This window comes from Vulpes vulpes, chromosome 10 (genome assembly GCF_048418805.1).
Source record: "Vulpes vulpes isolate BD-2025 chromosome 10, VulVul3, whole genome shotgun sequence".
NCBI lineage: Eukaryota > Metazoa > Chordata > Mammalia > Carnivora > Canidae > Vulpes > Vulpes vulpes.
Window position 1 is genome coordinate 73488264 of NC_132789.1, and position 15850 is coordinate 73504113.

At 41.9% G+C, this 15850-nt stretch overlaps 1 long non-coding RNA gene and 1 pseudogene across 1 annotated transcript in view; one reads left to right on the plus strand and one right to left on the minus strand.

Moving 5' to 3' along the window:
- LOC112930724 (uncharacterized) overlaps positions 1 to 15850 on the plus strand; it is a 116127-nt gene that overhangs the window by 600 nt on the left and 99677 nt on the right. The window lies entirely within an intron of this gene.
- On the minus strand, positions 9403 to 9744 carry LOC112930728 (small ribosomal subunit protein eS24 pseudogene; annotated as a pseudogene).

Below are 15850 nucleotides of genomic sequence, written 5' to 3' on the forward strand. Positions count from 1 at the left end.
GAGGTCATTTCAATATACTGTGCTGAATTCTGTGGTTTGAGTATGTGTTGGCTGCAAGATTGGAATGCAGAGCTGGGACATCGAGTTCAGCTTTGGAACCCTTCCAGAGGGTGAGGAAGGGTTGAAAGATGGTTTCTTTTGGGCTGGGATCTCAGTGTTAAAACTAGAGAAGTTAGAAGAGGACAGGTCTCAGAGGACCTTAAACAACTGGGTCTTTATTTTTTTATTTTTATTTTTATTTTTTTTACAACTGGGTCTTTAATCTTGAATTCGTAAATGAGGGACCCATTGAAGAATTTTAAACGTGAGGGACATGGTCAGATTCAGGTCATGGAGAGAACACTGGTAGTTATTCAGAGAATGGATATGAGCTATCACAACCAGAGGGAGGTAAGTTAGGACACTCTTAACAATAGTCCAGGAAGAAGATGTGGGGGCCTAACATAAGGAGTAAGTAAAGATAGAGAGAAAGGAAGGAATGGAAGGAAATGGATTCACAGATTCAAAAGAGGCCTAAGGTGATTCTCAGATTTTTGGCTTTGGTGTGTGAGCAATTAACCAGAGATAGACACATATGAAGAGGACAGATTTAGGCGAGGATGATCTAAGTTTAATTTTGAACATTGGTAGTTTGAGAGCTTATGGGATTCAAAGTGGAGATATCTGTGAATCAGTTGGATGTGTAAGTCCATGTCTCTGGGGAAGTTTATGGTAGATATGAGAAGGTCAAGTAATGTATAACAGTGAAAAAGCTCTGCCCAAGTAGAGTGTGTAGAGAGAAGAGCAATGAGAGCAGGTTGAAAGCTGGGAGAACACGAGGTTTTAACAAAAAAAGTCTAAAGGATGGAGACAATCTTTTCACAACATAGGCATGTATCAAATCACCACAATGCACACTTTAAAGATCTTATAATTTTGTCAACTGTAACTCAGTAAAGCTGAAATTTTTAAATAGGGGGGAGTAGGGTAAGAAGAACTCATGAAATCAACTAGGAAAAGCCAGGCAGAAAAGTCAAATGCAGCCTAGAGGACCATTAAAAAAAGGAGTGAAAGCCTCCTTTGGATTCAGCAATGGCATGGATGTAGGGAGGATGGTGGTTTCCTTGAGTTTTGCAGTTTAGTGGAAGGTGGATGCCAGAGAACAGTAGGTTGAGCAATAAAAGAGAAGAGGGAAATAGAACATAGGCTGCTCTGTCAAGATATTTGGCCAATTGGAAAAAGGAAGACAAAAGAGGAATAGAGAGACATATGGCATTGAGAAAGTCTTCTTTATTTTTTTTTTAGGAAAGGGGAACCTTTATCATGTTTAGATATAGAGGTGAAAGGGCTTTTAGAGAAGAGAAAACTGAAGATTTAAGAAGTGTGGGGAGGTAGCTGATGACTTGAGTATAGACCAGTGCTGCATAGCTCCATTCTGTATCAAAATGATCTAACAATTAAATTTGGCTCCAGTAATAGAAAACAATGCTATATATGGGCGTGTCCTGGTATGGCCCCAGGAAGCCAAAGGAAAACAAAATAAAATGAAAACATGTGAAACCATGTAATCCAATATCTTCTACATGCCAAAGTCTGAATTTCATGGTGCCTAAGAATCCATGACATGGTTGACATTTGCATACATTTTTTAAGGCTTAAAAATATTCTAGGTGTTACCAAATCTAGGGTGACAAACATGATGCAATAGAATTGATTTAGTCCTAGAATGCACAATCGAATGAACCTCCTTATGGAGAAAGGAGGATAGTTTGTTTATCTTAATAAAACAATGTCAATATCATCATCTTCCATGATCGGTTACTAGGAGCCCAGAGAGTTTCTGCCAATGTGTTCAAGGAGATAGTCACAGACAACTACAAATGAATGCCTCAGACTGGTTAATAGGATAATCAAAAGACAGATATACAGTAGCAATTATTTTTCTAAGATCCCACTGACACCCAAATATGGAGTTTACCAAATTAGCAATTTGCAAATGGCAGAAGTGTTCTTGATATCCAGTGGTAGATTGGGAAAGTCTAAAAAATGAAGCTTTCCATTGCTTCTATAAAATAAGCATAGTATCAGAGCTTATATACAAAAAGGAGACTTTATTGAGGATGAAAAGAAGACTTATATAAAGTTTTATAAAAGAAATAGCACATGTGTTTACAGAGCCATTTGAACAGGAGGTATTCCAGCTCTACTGCTCACCTGGCAAAGTTACTAAGTACCTGCCCCCCCAAGCCTCAATCCTTTTGGTTGGGGGGCTGGATTGAGATACCTGTGCCTCATGGGGTTGTTGAAAGAATTCGAGATGTGGTAATGTCTGTGAAGTGCTTAGCATAGCGATCATCTGTTATGCATTTGCCAGTATTTCTACTGGTTTTTATTTTGTCTATTTTGATTTTTTTTTAAAGATTTTATTTATTTATTCATGAGAGACAGAGAGAGAGGCAGAGACACAGGCAAAGGGAGAAGCAGGTGCCCTGTGGGGAGCCCGATGCAGGACTGGATCCCAGGGTCCCAGGATCATACCCTGAGCCAAAGTCAGATGCTCAACCACGGAGCCACCCAGGCGTACCTGTTTTGATCATTTTAATATGTATTTTTCCTTGTTTTGTAAGTGAGAGTTTTTAGGAAGATCTGGGAAATGAGAAGCAACCAAGACGTGGGAAATGAGCAGATCGTGGCAAAATTGACCTCTAAAGAGAGTTTGCAATATTAATAATGGTCACCTGTTTTTGAGATGTATTTGTATTTAGGAAATTCAGGAAATTGCCATAGGTGCATTACCACAGGACCCTGTTTCCAGCTCTGCAGGGTCACCTTCACACTCCAATGTGAAATCATGCCCCTGAAAGCAGCTTGCGCAAGATCTTAGCTCTCTCCTGTGATTCCTTAAGCCTAAACCCCCACCCAGCCCCCATCTTTCCTGAAGAGAGTTCTCCTTTCCCTTCCCAGGACTCTGCCTCCCCACCCTCCAGTCTGGGCGGGGCTCTAGTAGAACCTCCTGCCCTAAAAGAACCTCCTGCCCTAACAGAGGTGTATGTGATGCCCTTCATGTTCTTCTTCCAATGGGTGAGAAAGTGGAAGAATCTATTTTGGCTCCCTTTTTTTTCTTCATGTTTAGCTCACAAAATGGTCGAGGCAACCCTGACCTGTTTCTCCATTTTTCTGTAAATCAGTTCTTATTTGTGCAAGAATTTTATTCTTAATATGCACATTTCTAGTCTATTCATGCCATGAAAAGGTTTGGGCAGCCGGGGAGGCCAGGGATGAAAGAGAGGAACACAAGACCAAGTTCTTCCAATTTAGGAAAATAGTGTGAACGACCCTCCTCTCCTGCCTGAGCTCCTTCTCTGCCCCTCCCCACCTTCTCCCCAAACCCAACTGAGCCCAACCCTCAGCCCAACTGAGAACCCGCCACACAGATGTGCTGTTTATCTGCTTGTGCCCACAGAAGGGACTGGCCTGAACAGGAAGGACTATCAGGCCATGCTAGGTGGGACTTCTGGTCACATGACTGTCCCTCTGTCGCACACCAAGTGTGGTTCCAGGACCAGCAGCATTAGTGTCTCCTAAAAGCCTCACCAGAAATGCAGATCTCCGGCTCTGTCCCTGGCCTGCTGGATCAGAATCCACATCTTAGGGCGCCTGGGTGGCTCAGTAGGTTAAGCATCTACCTTTGGCTCAGGTCATGATCCCAGGGTCCTGGGATCGAGCCCCACATTGGGCTCTCTGTTCTTCAGGGATCCTGGTTTTCCATCTCCTTCCACTTACACCTCTCCTTAATGCTCTCTCTCTCTCTCTCTCTGAAATAAATAAATAAGATTTTTTTAAAAAGAATCTGTATCTTAATAACATACTCCCAGGGATTGATGTGCGTATTAAATTAAATACCACCGCCTTAGAGGTTCAAAGGATACTTTTGGGATCAGAGGAAATTCGGTTCCAGAGTTTATCAAGCACATCAGGATGCCTCCTCTTGGAGTCCTGGCCCCAATCCTCAAATCAGTACTCTTGTAATACTCTGTCAACCCCAACACAGCACCTACCATACCACACAAGTGTCGGTTTATTTGTCCTTCTCCAGGAGTAGGTGGAGTGTCCCGAATTTCCAGATGGCATATTTTCCCTCTTCGAGCACGTGTGTTGGATGGATAAACAAATGTATAAATGAATAAAGGAGATTTCGTATGAGGCTCCGGGGGTTCCTTTTATTCAGTGCTTTACTCTTTGTTGACTTTGAGGCAAAGAGAAAGCTGCCTTGTGAACTCTTCCCTGCCCTATGATGTCACCAGGCAACATGCTTGCTTGTAACAGGAAACACCCTTACCATGCTCCTGCTAATGGCAAACACTTCGGTGCTCCCAGCTCACTCCCCTCACCCCTATTCATTGTCCTCCTTCTCTAGAAATATTTTCCCAGTGCATTCCCCTTCCCCTGTTTGTCCTTAATTTTTCTGAGCAGGAACTTTACACACACACACACACACACACACATGCACAAGCACGCCTGCACACACAGAGTCAATGCTTATTATTTGCAGGTTTCATATTTGTGACTTTGTCCATTCTCTAGAATTATGTGTTACCCCCAGATCAATCCTTGTGGCCCTTTTGTGGTCACATGTGGACACACACAGAGCAATGGAGAATTTGAGTTGCCTGAGGCTCCCCTTCTCAGCTGGGGTTGAACAACACAAAGCTGAGCCTTCTTGTATCTGAGTCTTAGACTGGAAAAAAATGTCCTTTTTGGGATCTATTTAGTGTCCTGTTTTTCACATTTTTGTGCTTTCTGTTGGTCATTTATTTTGCTTTTAAAATGTCCTCCAAGCAACGCTCAGATGCTGTTTCATGTTCCTAAGCACAGGAAGGCTGTGATGTGCCCCATGGAGAAAGAACGCACCTGTGTTAGATACGTTTCGTTCAGGCATGACTCCTCATGCTGTGGGCATGAGTGTGACGATCGTGAATCAACTGTATATTAAGTAAGGTATCCTTGGACAGACACACACATAAAATAAGATCACGTATTGGGGCACCCAGGTGGCTCAGTGATAGAGCGTCTGCCTTCAGCTCAGGTCGTGATCTTGGGTCCTAGGATCAAATCCTACATCCGGCTCCCCACAAGGAGCCTGCTTCTCCCTCTGCCTGTGTCTCTGCCTCTCTCTCAGTGTCTCTCATGAATAAATAAATAAAATATTAAAAAAACAAAAAACAAAAAAAAAAGAGACGTATTGACTGGAAAGTACAACCAAAAGTTCTCAGAACCCTACTGTGTTTCCCCTGGGAGCAGTGGTTCAGGACTCACTAACTAATTCAGTGCTCACAGCGACTTTATAGAGTAATTGCTATAAATAAGGAGAATTAACCATGTGTACACCTTGCCCTTCCAGTTGGTTTGCATCTGTTTCTTTTAACCTCTCTGTTCCCAAAGGAGTTGAAATGGCAAGCTTTTCCTGGGCCTACCTTATTGTTCTTTAACTTTCTTACAGGACAAATGTATTGTGGGGCCTCAGTAGGTGGGAAGGGGAATCAAAGAAGGAAGGGGAGGGAGGATGAACAAAGGAGGGAGGGATTATGGAGAAGAAAGATGCCCTGGGGTGGGGGTGGGGGTGGGGGCAGGAATGGAGTGGACTGAGGTATTGCTTTGTTGAAGAGAGCTTGGATTCCCAGAATTTTGCAATTCTCACTACTCAAATACTTCCTCTTTATTTCCAAGAAGAATCATTGAACTAGAACAATAAGAAATGAGAAATTAAGTGATATTTTGTGATAGCTTTGGCTTTTCTTTCTGCTCTTTAAGGAATCAAACAGAGCTAATCTTCCAGATACTTCTGAGTTTTAAAAAAATGCTTTCTTTCCCACTCTCTGTCCCACCCACTCTCTGTCTTCCTTGGGCTAGGATAACTCTATAAATCCCCAATCCTAGGCCAAAAGGAAATAGTATTCCTGGCTGGCATAGATACACTTCTGTGGTATTATCAGACCCCTTTCACAGGTGGCAAGCAGCATGGATGTTGGCTTGTCCTTGAAAAGTTCATAACCTTATAGGGCAAGTGAGGCCATAAAATGAAACCATTAGAGATCCGACTGGGAAACTGAATAATTAAAGGGGATTGATGTGGACCCATCCACAGATGCTGTTGGAGTTCAATGCAGAGGTCTGTGGGCATCTTTCTGGAAGCAGCAAGGCTTGCATGGAAGCATAAAGCAGGGGTCTCTTTTTTTATTGCTAACCGATACCAATAAAAATTGAGGGTATACCCTCAATAAATGTGGGTGTTTTTTTTTTTACTTGTTTGTGAATTCTGTACTGTGTAGTAATATAATTAATGAATATTGCATGGCGCAAACTACATTGAGAGGAAGGGTCATTGTCAATGATGGTATAAATCCTTAATTTTATTTTTTATTTATTTTTTAATTTAATTTAATTTTTTTTTTAAATTTATGATAGTCACAGAGAGAGAGAGAGATGCAGAGACATAGGCAGAGGGAGAAGCAGGCTCCATGCACCGGGAGCCCGATGTGGGATTCGATCCTGGGTCTCCAGGATCGCGCCCTGGGCCAAAGGCAGGCGCCAAACCGCTGCGCCACCCAGGGATCCCAAATCCTTAATTTTATTTTATTTATTTATTTTTTCCAAATCCTTAATTTTAAATAACCATCTTAATAATTTTGCTTTTCATGGCAGGGGGCTACCTTCCTGTCAGATTTGATTTGATCATTACTGTTTCATTCTGTTTGTTGGATCAATGTGGACACCTTGTCTTGGAAGAGAAGCATTAGTTCTGCTATTTTTCTTTGCTCACTTGCACTTACATTTACATAAGTTATGCATTGAGGCTGCAATTTATGAAACATGACCATCAAACTTTGAAAATTACCTGAGTGCCCAGAAAAAATCATGAGCCTGCAGAGGGCTTTGATCTGGGGTGAAGGAAATGCCAGTCCACTGAGAAAAGTTAAAGGGACAGTAGAAGAACAAATTATAGTCACCTATGGTTACATCTCACAAGCTGTATCTGTGAAGCAGGCCACTTACATCAATAAAATTAGAGAGTTAATATTTTCTGCCTGTACCAAATGATTGCTGTATGCATGTGTCTTTCCCACTTGGGAAGTTTGGATGGATAATTGAAAGGGATAGTAATTTCAAAGACATTGATGGCTAAGAGCATAGTCAGATACCAAAGGCAAATTCAGAAAAAAAAAAAAAAAAAACACACACACACACAAAAAAAAAACCCTGACACTTCATGAACACCCAGATGTATTTCCAAAGACTGAATCCATCACATTTTATCTGAGATGCCTCTGGGCACTAGGGTTGTCCATTCCTTCCTGGCCTAGTAATCAGGACAAGGATTTATTAAGGTTTTCTGTCCCTAGAAGTGGAAGAAATAGCAGCCCCTGGAAAGTTATCTTTCCAGCTTTCATTGAGCCTTGAAGGTGAACATCCCATCACTTCTGCCATAATTGATCAGTCACACAGACCAATCCTGATACCACAGGAGGGAAACACAAAGACATGAGTCCCAGGAGGTAGAGGACATTGGAAGCCTTGTTGGGGGCTGGCTACTATCATGAGGTTGGCATTGTTATCACCCCCATTTTGCAAAGGAAGAAACCAAGGTTCTTATCAGAAATTTGCTCAAGTCACTAGCTTGGAACTAGCAGAGCTGGGGTTTAAACCTGGGGAGGGTGACCCCAGAGCACATCCTTTTTGAGCATAGCCTTGTACCCTGATCTTACCACATCCCTTTTTCTAACTTCCTTTCTTTACCCCACTGCATGAAATGTTGCAAATAAGATATATTTCCTTTTGCTTAGACCACTTCAAAAGTCATTGTTTCTTACGGGTGGAGGTTGGAGGGTTTCCAAGGAATGAAATACAATGAGCCTATCTGGCCAAAGTCCCTCACATGCACATGTTAATTAATTAATTAAGAAAATGTCACATGGAGACTAGGAATAACAAGACCATTGACCCAATTTCAGAGCCTAACATTTACAAAATGATCTCAACGTAGAGTGGGTTGTGTGTACATCCTGTTCAGTTTCTCTCTTCCTGGTTGTTTGGGTCAGGTTGTCATGAGGCTTGGGTGGGCTAAACTGAGCAACATTATGCTAAAATAAGTTTGCAATATTAGACCTTAGGAAACAAAAGCCAGAAAGAGAAACTACTTTTCCTATAAACTGTGAACTGTGGGATAACATCTTGCAAACAGCATGACTGGATAGAGGGTGACTTATGGATGAGTAGGAACGGGACTCTACATGATATATAATGTTATCTGTATAAATGATCATGAGCAAGGTAAAGTTTTGTTGTTCTTTTGTTGTCATTTTTTTCATTAACCAAATCTGTAGTTACACTAAATTGTAGGTCATTATTTTAAACTAGGGATAGCACAGTTTTGTTGTCTTTAATAATTCATTTTAGCATTTTTTATGTGACAGGCCCTATTCTAGGTGCTTTAGACATAGTAACGCATTTTAAAACTTTTTTTTAAAGTTTGAGGTATGATCAACAAATAACATTTAATGCATTTCAGGTGCACAACATAAAGACTTGATATTTGTGTATATTGTGAAATGATCACCACAATTAGTCTAGTTAACATCTGTCACCCCACGTAGTTAACAGATGTTTTTCTTGTGATGAGAACTTTTAAGATGTACTCTTTTAGCAAATTTAAAATATGCAATACAGTATTATTAACTATAGTCACCATGCTGTGTATTATATTCCCATAACTTATTTATTTTATAACTAGGCGTTTATACCTTTTGACCCTCTTCATGTATTTTGTTCCCCGCCCCACCCCCTACCCCCACCTCTGGCAGCCACTAATCTGTTCCCTGTAACTATAAGCTTGGGTTTTTTTTTTTTATTCCATATATAAGTGTGGTCATATGATATGCAATTATCTTTCTCTGCTTGACTTATTGCACTTATCTTCAAGGTCCATCTCTGTTGTTGCAAATGGCAAGATTTTACTTTTTTTATGACTGAATTATACACACGCGCACACACACACACACACACCCTACATTTTCTTTATCCATCCTTCCACTGATGGACAGTTCAGTGGTTTCCATATCCAGGCTGTTGAAAATAATGCTTTAATGCACACGGGGGTGCCTATATCTTTTTGAGTTGGTGTTTTCATTTTCCTTGGATAAATACCCAGAAGTGGAATTGCTGAATCATATGATGGTTCTCTCTCTCTCTCTCTCTCTCTCTCTCTCTTTCTCTCTTTAAGTTCTTATTTTATTAATCCTCTCAGGAAAAATCTGCACAATCACCACAGGTAAAGTCACTGCAGAATCTTTACTCCTTCTGTTGTCCAATCTCCAGCTCATTTGTTGCCAGCACCAACACTGGCTTTTGCAGTCCCCCTGGCCTTCTTCATTCTGTTCCTGCATTCCTTTTCTGTGTTCTTGAGGTCTTTTTCTGCTCACACAGGCCATGTCTCGAAAGTCTATGTTTGAGTTCATTTTTCTTTGCATAAGCCAATGAATCATAAATCATGCCAAAGCTAGTTGTCTTGCCACCGCCCAGATAGGTTCTGAATCCTAACACAAAGATGACGTCTGTTGTGGTCTTGTCCATTTTGGCTAGTTTTTCCCGAATATCTGTCTCAGGTACTGTTGGCTTTCTGGGGTGAAGAACGTCAATGAATATTTGTTCCCTCTGAAGTTGTCGGTTGGCCATGAGCTGCTGGGTACGGATAGTTACTGTGTCAGTCATGATGGTGGCTAAGCTTCAAGCAGCCAAGGAAGAAAAGAGAATGACTATATGGTAGTTCTAGTTTTTTTGAGGAACTTCCATGCAGTGTTCTATAGTGGTTGCGTCATACTTGCACCCCCACCAACGGTGCTCAAGGGTTTCTTTTTCTCTACATCCTCACCAGCACTTGTTCTTTCTTGTCTTTTTGATGCTAGCCATTCTGATAGTTGTGAGGTGATAGCTCCTTGTGATTTTGGTGTGCATTTGAATTTGCTTTTGTTTTGCATTTCTCTGATGATGAGTGATGTTGAGCATCTTTTCATGTGTCTGTTGCCATCTGTATGACCTCTTTGGAAAAATGTGTATTCGGATCCTTTGCCCATTTTTTAATGATTTTTTTTTTTTTTTTGCTGTTGTGCCATATGCATTTTTTATATATTTTAGATATTAACCTCTTATTAAATATGTGATTTGAAAATATTTTCTCCTATCTGGTAGAGTGCCGTTTCATTTTGGTGATGGTTTCCTTTGCTGTGCAGAAACTTTATAGTTTGATGTAGTCTCATTTATTTATTTGCTTTTGTTGCCTTTGTCTTTGGTGTCATATTAAAAGAAAATAATCACCAAGGCTGATGTCAAGGAGCTTCCTGCCTATATTTTCTTCTAGGAGTTTATGGTTTCAGATCTTACATTCAAGTATTTAATTCATTTTGAGTTAATTTTTGGTATAATATATGGTATGAGATGGTGATCTAGTTTCATTCTTTTGCAGGTGGCTGTTCAGTTTTCCCAATACTATTTATTGAAGAGACTGTCCTTTCCCCTATTGTATATTCTAGGCCCCTTTGACCTAAATTAATTGACCATATATACTTGGTTTTATTTTGGGGGTCTTTATTCTGTCCCATTGATCTGTGTGTCTGTTTTCATGCCAGAGCCATACTACTTTGATTGCTATAGCCTCGTAATATGGTTTGCAATAGGGAACATGTTGCTTCCAGCTTTGTTTCTCTTTCTAAAGATTGTTTTGGCTATTTGGGTTCTTCTGTGACTCCATATAAATTTTAGAATAGTTTGTTCTATATCTGTGAAAAATACCATTGGAATTTTGGTGGGGATTGCATTGAATCTGTAGCTTGCCTTGGATAGTATGGAGATTTTAACAATATGAATTCTGATACCATGTTGAATAAAAGTAGTGAGAGTGGGCAATCTTGTTCCTGATCTTAAAGGAAAAGTTTTTGGCATTTCATCATTGAGTATTATGTTAGCTGTGGGCTTGTCATAGCTGACTTTTATTATTTTACACATTTCTATTAATCCTGACAGCAACCCTGTAAGGTAGGTACTATTACTTTTCCCATTTTGCAGTTGGGGAAACTGAGGCACAAGTCTTGTCCTGGTTAAATTCCAGGTTGCCTAAGTTATAAAGCAACCTGAGACTAAGTAACTAGCCAAGATTACCAGCTAGTAAGTTTCAGAATTGGGGTTCAGACCAGGCCCTAGAGCTGCAGAGCCTGGCCTTGAATCAGGCTCTTTGCTGGGTATAAAAAGATGGGCACATAGGTCATTCTCTTTTGTGATCACACAGGCCATTCTTACCACTGGGATCCCCTCCCTCCCATTCTCACGCCTTCTCCTGCCTGACCAGCAAATTCCTGTCCCTTTCTTTCTAAGAGTCTGCTCAGGTTTACTCTCTGCTGTGAACCCTTCCTGCAGACGTGGGCACACACCTGTTTCTTCCCATTCTTACTATGTTTTATTCAGTCTGAGATATCTGCTGCTTTTAAATCTCCCCGGCTTCTTGTCTACATTCATTCTCTGTCACCAGTTCTGTGGCTCCCCCTCCCCGATGTCAGAGGTGCTCCAAGTAACCTGAGACCAGCCAGATCAGAGCCTTCCTTCAGGCCACAGTTCAGAGGTGACCAGGAGAGCCAGGTTTGGCTAATGAGAGTGAATCCTGGGACATGATGGGAGCTCATGGAGAGACACACATGATTCCCTTGTAAGTCTGGAGCTGCTGGAAGCCTTCTGTTGTCACTGTGTCCCTGAGGAGAGAGCCAAACTGAGGATCTGGAGAAAGGAATGAGGGTGAGAGTTGGCTGGTAACATTGTTTGAGCCTTTGGGTCACACTGCACCATACTTTTGGACTTGATTGGCTAATGAATGCCCTTTGTTGGCTTATGCCAGTGGGAGTTTCCTATCATTGGCATCCATAGGAATATGAACCAGTAGCTATGTTCTACTCTGTACCTACAGCTATTTCACAATACCAGTGTGGACTAGACCACAATCCTTTGGGAAGCAGCAGATGCTCAATAAATATTTGTTGAATAGCTGAAGAGTGTTTTGGAGGACCTGTGCCTAGAGCAGGGACATCTTTATGGAGGCCAATGACTTAGCTGGTACGAGATGTAATCAAGGGACTTGGGTTGAAGAGTGAGACTGAAGGAATGGGACAGACACGAGACCAAATGAATTCCGCAATGGTACAGAGTGGGGTGGAGCAGTAGTCACATTAAAGCTTGAGTGCTACCCCAGTCTGTGTTTCTGGGTCTGTATGTTTTAGTTAACTTCTTAGCAGCCAACTAGATTAATTTAATATTCCTAGGTGGCTATTGCCTGTCTAAATCCCCCACTGCTGCCAGTTTATCACAGCTGAAAGGTTAATGTTAGATAATCAGAGGCTCACGTAAAGCCAGTAAGCATGATCGTCACACAGAACAAGAGCTTTTATTAAACAACACATTTGGATCTTCCTAGATCCTAGGGACAGGACCAGGAGTGCAGAGGCTCAGACGACTCAGTATGTGGTGACAGGCAGCTCCTGGACAATGGAATGGAGCATAGGCTAAAGGCAAAGCCCCCGAGTAAAATGGAGACTGGGAGGTGAAGTTTTCCTTGGTTATCTAACCACCAGCCAAGAGGACACCCCAGTAGGAGATGGTGGGAAGTTATGTATGTGCAACGGCACCCTACGACCCACTCCAGGACCCAGCGGAAGAGAGGAAGAAGACCCCTCTTTGCTTCCCATCACCTCACCTAAAAAAAGAGCCAACTCCCACTTAGGTTCAACATCTTCCCTCTCAGCCTGCCCCAGGACAGATCAGAGGGAAAGAGGGGCACCATCTGCTTTGCTGTGGAATTACTGTATGTTTGCTCTTCTGCTTTGTCACTGACCTGCAGACTGCCAGCTGCAAGATGGATTCTGGGTGACCTATGCCCGAATCAGCCACGGAGAAGACCCCATTCTCTAGAATAAAGGATCTGCAGCAGGACAGATGGATTGCTCTGTCATGATGAGGATGTTCTGTAAGTAGTCCACTGTGGTAGTGCTAGCCGCAGTGGCTGCTGAGCACTTGGGATGAACTGATGGCTAGTGCAATTGAGGAATTCAATTTTTAAAGATTTATTTATGTACCTGAGTGGGGCGGGGCAGAGGAAGAGGGAGAGAATCTCAAGCAGACTCCCTGCTGAGTGTGGAGTCTGACACGGGGCTCGATCCTAGGACCCTATTATGATGTGAGTCAAAAATCAAGAGTCGGATGCCCAACCGGCTGAACCACCTAAGCACCCCAAGGAATTGAATTCTTAATTTAATGTCCTTTAATTAGTTAAAATGAAAATTTAAACAAGAACTAGTGGCCACTGTACTGGATAGCACAGCGCTATAGTTTCTTTCTCCCTCCTCTCTCCTGCTTCGCCTCTTCCACTTATTTCTCCATCCGTCCCTCTCTCTCTTGCTGAAATAGCTCCTGTGGAATGTGGGCTTTCTATTTTTTAAAACCCTTCCGGTCTGGGCCTGTGACTAACCCATGCCCTAACTATGAGTCAGTTGAGTGTGGTCTCTTTTAGCTAAAGTGGAGTATTCTTGATTGTAATTCCAAAACAGAATCCATAAAAAAAATAAATAAATAAAGCAGTATGCTGTCATTTCAAATTATTAGTATTTTACACAATTCCCCTAAACTGGTTATTTACCTCTTATTAGGAAGAAACTGTAAGGGCGGGAAACATGTCTGTAAAGGGTTCTGGAGCCAGAATTCCTGGTTCAAGCTCTCACTTTCTCACGTATGAGCTGTAGGTTCTTGGTCAACTTACTGAATTTCTCAGTATCCTCAGTTTCCCCCTCTGTAAAATAGAATAATCATATTGCTATATGATTGGGGCAGGTTGTGGTGAAGCTTTAATCATTTTTAAAATGATTTCATCCTATGTAAAGCACGTAGGACAGAGCTCAACACATAGTAGGTGTTAATCAACGCTTACTAATATTATTCCCTCTGCTTAGCACCCTTCCTTGCCCAGAGCAGGTGCTCGAGAGAGGTTTGTTGAATGAATAACCGGATTGAGCACATTGCCACCAGGTGGCAGCAGTGCCTCACTAATCAAGCCACCAGATTACATCAGGGTCAGTGCAACTTCCTGCTGAAGAACCGAACCCCTTCTCTCTCCTGCTCCTCCTCTCCCCTAATCTCTGCCCTCTCTCGTGATGAACCTTTCCTCTCTTCCTCACTGCATTAGTCGGCTAGGACTATCCTACAAAAGACGAGGTGACTTAAACAATAGACATTTTCTTACAGGGTTGGAGGCTAGATGTTCAAGATCAAGGTGTATCTGCAGGGTTTGTTTCTGGTGAGGCCCATCTCTTGGCTTGTCGATGGTTACCTTCTTGCTGTATCCTCACATGGTTTTCTGTGCACACGCAGAGAAAGAGCTTTGCTGTTTCTTTCTCTTCTTATATGGTCACGTGTCATATTAGACTAGAGCCCTACCCTTTTGATTTCATTTACCCTTAATTATTTCCTTTACAGGCCTTTTCTCAAAAATGCAGTCACATTGGGTATTAGGACTTCAACCTATGAATTTGGGGAAAATACAATTCAGTTCATAATACCACTTTTATTTCTAATCTCCGTTCTCACACTTCTTTCTTATTTCCTATTATCCTCCCATCCCTCGGCCTTTATATGGCTTTTCTAGGTTATGGCTGAACAACTCTAGGGACTGTCAATTCATATCATAGCGTAGATTTGTATATTACGATGATGTTGAGGCAGACGGCAGTAACATGTCTTGAAGAAGGGGAATCTTTTTTTCAAATTCACACAAAAGTGCTGTGCTGGCGCCCCTGCTTTCCCTCCATTGTATTCCTGTCCTTCTCCTCATTTTTCCTTTGGCTCCTCTCTTTCCTTACTCTACTCTCCAGGCTGAGCCTGCTTCTTGTTCATAAAGAGATTCATTCATCACAGCTCACATTGTTCAGTACCTCAGGGCCAGGCTCCGTGTGGATGCCAGATGGTGCACCTTCAGCCCATCCATCCACACCCAGCACCACAACACTCGGAGGAATGAGCCTCCAACATTCTAAGATTGTTCACGGTCTGTCTTTACCTTGGAGCAGACATTAGGACCCAAACATGGCAGGGGAGGGGGAGGCGTATGGTACTGTGACATACACTAGCATTTATTGAGCACTTACTGTGTGCTGCACACAATTCAGATCCCTCTCTGTGTATTACACTTAATCATCAAAACTCTGCTCTCATTTTGTAGATGACAAAACTAAGCTGCCGACAATGTAGCAGAGCCTCCTAATTGTTCCCTAATTTCTATCTTCTCTTTTTATCTTTAAGTAATTGAAGCTAATGAATTTTGGATGGACCTGGGGATGTCCAAGAATGGCTGTGTTTCTCAGGCTCCCTTGTAGTTCAGTGCAGCCACATGACTCAGTTGTATGTGAGGAGAAATGGGATCTGCAATTTTAGTGTCCCATCCTTCAAAGGACGCTGCTTGCTCTCTATGTCCTCTTTTCCTTGCTCCAAGGATGGGGCTGTAGTGAGCTGGCTTTGACCATGAAAGCAAGGATCACAGGATGAGGACGAGCCGAGCAACATAGAGGCAACCCGGTCCCTGGATGTGCTTATGGGACAAAGCAATGTACGTGCCTGCCCTAAATATATCTTTAGATTATTATGTGAATACGAAATCAACCTCTGTCTTGTTGAAATCACCATATTTTGGAGTGTCTTTGTTACAGCACCTTAGCCTGTTCTCTAACTAGTATGGAGAGGTTAAGTAATGTGTGCAAAATCACAATGGTAATAAGTGACAGCAAGTGGATTT